Here is a 3,947-nt window from a genome sequence, read left to right on the forward strand (position 1 = left end):
TTCATGGCCGGAACGCAACCCACCTTGCAGTCTTCGTCCACAGCAGCAATGATGTCCGGGTCAGCAGCCACAGCAGGAGGCCCTGCACACCGACCGGCTCAAGTTCTTTCCGGTTTGTTGGATGCCTGGGCGACCTTGTTAACCACGGTAGTCACCCCAGAGACGCAGGAACGACATAATGTAGAGGTTACTAAGCTGAAGGACCAGATAACACAGGCCAAGGAGGACCTAGCAGCTGAGGAGGTTAGGATGGCTGAGGAGCGGGCCACTTTAGATGCCAAGTCACAGCAGATCCAGGCGTAGAATTACCAGCTTATGTTGGATCAGAACGCGTCAAACGAAGTGCTGCGAAGGAAGTACCGGTCTCGTCTACCGTCGGTCTATGAAGGACTGAATCTCTTCAATATGCCGGGGGCCGGGCCGAGTAATCCGGCAGTGGTAAAAAGGACCGAGGCACCTGGGGCAGCGCTGATCAACCACAGACAACAGACCCACCCCGACGAACGGATAACCCACCACAATATGTATCGACACCACCGGGTCATTTTTCTAGCACTTTGGATAACATGATTGCTGCGGCATCTCGCCTGGAAGCTATTCCAATGGAGGGTGATTCACTGGCGGCGGTTGAGACGCGACGGGCCAGGGATCTTCTTCAAACCACTGTTGTGTAGCAGCAGGCTTATTCCTATAGCCGAGACCGAATCCATTCAACCCCCTGACCGAGAAAAAGTTATAGCAGACACATGGACGAGCCGGAGGTATCAAGCAGCGTGCGGCGCCATGTTGCCCCTCGAGGACCTAATCTGGCGTGTGGAGGTGCAAATGCTCAGGACGTAGTGGATGATGGCAGAGCGTCAAGGGAGGCTGCATTGGTAGCACAGCACGCAGGTCATCATCAAACCGCCCCGGTTCAACTAGCGGCGTCAGTGGAAAGAGGACTTGCCTTCAGCTCCTGGGGAGTGCCGTGTCTCATCCCGACTCTCCGTAATGTGCCATTGCCCAAGGATTTCAAGGGTCTGCATAAAGTGGCTAATTATACCACCGATCAACCCCCCGAGGCGTGGGTTGAATGTTATGAGATGGCAATGGAGATGCTGGATGTGGATGAAGCGGCATGTGCAAAATACTTCACCATGATGTTGGAAGGAACAACCCGCACTTGGTTAAAAAGCTTACCCGCTAACTCCATCGGGTCATGGGACCAATTGAAGGCCCGGTTTATAGCGAACTTCAAGGATACATGCAAGCAACCCATGTCCATTGTGGATCTAGATGCCTGTGTTCAAGGAGAGAACGAGCCAACAACTCATTGGGTGCGCCGGGTTTCAGAAGTCGTGCATTCGTCGGACCGCATCAATGCTGACACGGCGATTGTAACATTGAGCGTAATTGTCGGTTTAAGTCACTGAAGATGAAGTTGGGACGGCTCAAACGCCACTGCACTGACATGGGAACGCTTATGGCAGCCTTGGTTAAGTATGTCGATTCTGATAGTACCAAGGATCTTGATTCTGATGAGGAGAAACCGGAGAAGGGAAAGAAGAACGGCAGTACAAAGGGGCAGCATAACCAGGCGGGTCACGGGAACAATGGTAAGCGTAAAGCGGATAATTTGGACTTTGTGGCTAATACCAATGTGCAGGGCAATGTGCAGCGACGTAAGGGTAAACCGCCACAGCGCGGTGGAGGCATGAATTTGGAGCGTCTGTTAAACCAGTCCTGCCCGAAGCACGGTACAAGGATACTCCAGCCACACACCTTTGGAAGGATTGCTTCATTATGAAAGAGTTCAAAAATTCTGATCTTTTCCGGTACGATCAGGGTCCATCCGGCGGTTCAGGTCCAAGTTTTCACAGGCCGGGTTACGGTGGCGGCGGTTCAAACTCTGGATTTCAGAATAATCAGGGCAACCACAACAACCAAGGTGGTCATAATCAATAGATCAGTCAGGGGAATCAGCAGCAATCAGGCTTTCATAGTCACCCAAAGCAGTTGAATGGTGGGCAATATCATGTTTTCACCACTAGCTTGTGTAAACGTGATCAAAAGCTTCACAAGATGGCAGTTAATGCTGTTGAACCGGCAGTACCCCATTACTTGCATTGGTCCGAGCAACCCATTGTGTGGAGCAGAGAGGATCATCCGCCCCGAGTTGATAATCCGGGTCATCTGGCTTTGGTAGTGGCACCTCAGGTGGGAGGTTATAAATTCACCAAGGTACTCATGGATGGAGGGAGCAGCATAAAAACTTGTATTATGAAACTTTCCGCCGCATGGGATTGACGGATAAGAATCTTAAACCATAGAACACTGTTTTCCATCATGTAGTACCAGGTAAATCGGCATACCCTATTGGCAAGATAGCTTTGGAAGTTGTGTTTGGTGATGAGCATGATTCCAGGTCTGAAACATTGACCTTTGAAGTGGTGAAAATCCAGAGCCCGTATCATGCCCTGTTTGGACGGCTGGCTTACGCAAAGTTCATGGCAAGGCCCTGTTATATTTACTTGCAGCTCAAAATGCCAGGTCATAAGGGGACCATCACGGTGCACGGGAGTCGTAAGGTCGCTTTGGAATGTGAAGAGGGTGATGCGGCATATGCTGAGTCGGTCTGTGCAACAGAAGAGCTAAAGTTCTACAAGGACAATGTTGATCCGGCAGATATGAATCCTTTGAAGAAGCCCACCACAGGGCATGACCCGACCCTGAAGTTCAAACCGGCTGATGAGACTAAACTTGTTGATTTCGTTCCTAGGAATTCATCCAAACAGTTTAGTATCAGCACAAATCTAGATCTGAAATAGGAAAGTGCGCTCATCAAGTTCATCCATGAGAACCGGGACATTTTTGCATGGAAGCCTTCTGACATGCCAGGTGTACCGAGGGAACTCGCTGAGCACACTCTCAATATTGATCCCAAGTTTAAACTGGTCAAGCAGTTTCTTTGCCGCTTCAACGAGGAAATACGCAAGACCATTGGTGAGGAGGTAGCCCGGCTGTTGGCTGCTGGGTTTATCATCGAATTTTTTCATCCGGAGTGGCTGGCCAATCCGGTGCTAGTGCTTAAAAAGAATGGCACTTAGCGTATGTGTGTGGACTACACAGACTTGAATAAAGCTTGTCCGGCAGATCCTTTTGCTCTCCCGCGTATTGATCAGATCATCGATGCTACGTCGGGTTGTGAGCATTTGAGTTTCTTGGATGCTTATTCTGGCTATCATCATATCAAAATGGTAGTTAAGGACCAGGAGAAGACAACCTTCATCACTCCCTTTGGAGCCTTCTGCTATGTGTCTATGACCTTTGGGCTCAAGAGTGCCCAGGCGACTTACCAGTGCTGTGTGCAGAATTGTCTGCATACTCAGATTGGGCGCAACGTTCATGCCTATGTGGATGACATTGTGATAAAATCCAGGAAGAAGGAGACATTGATAGATGACCTCAAGGAGACCTTTGACAATCTTCGGGTTTATAAAATGATGCTCAATCCAGACAAATGTGTTTTTGGTGTTCCGGTAGGCAAACTCTTAGGCTTTCTGGTATCTAACAGGGGCATTGAGGCTAACCCGGAAAAGATCAAAGCGATTACATCTTTGGCTAAACCTGTGTGTATCAATGATGTTCAGCGACTGGCGGGTCAAATTGCAGCCCTAAGCCGGTTTATCAGCCGCTTAGGAGAAAAGGTGATCCCTCTGTATCAGATGTTGAAGAAAACAGACACTTTTGTCTGGAGTGACGCAGCTAATGCGGCGTTTGAGGACTTGAAGAGACAGTTGGTTGAACCACCGGTTCTGGCTGCTCCAGTTGATAAGGAGTCACTGTTATTATACGTGGCTACTAATGCTCGGGCTGACAGTGTAGCCATTGTGGTGGAACGTAAGGAGGCTGGGAAGGAATATCCAGTTCAAAGGCCGGGTTATTATATTAGTGAGGTACTAATTGAG

The sequence above is a fragment of the Triticum dicoccoides genome, chromosome 3B (assembly GCF_002162155.2).
Source record: "Triticum dicoccoides isolate Atlit2015 ecotype Zavitan chromosome 3B, WEW_v2.0, whole genome shotgun sequence".
Taxonomy (NCBI): domain Eukaryota; kingdom Viridiplantae; phylum Streptophyta; class Magnoliopsida; order Poales; family Poaceae; genus Triticum; species Triticum dicoccoides.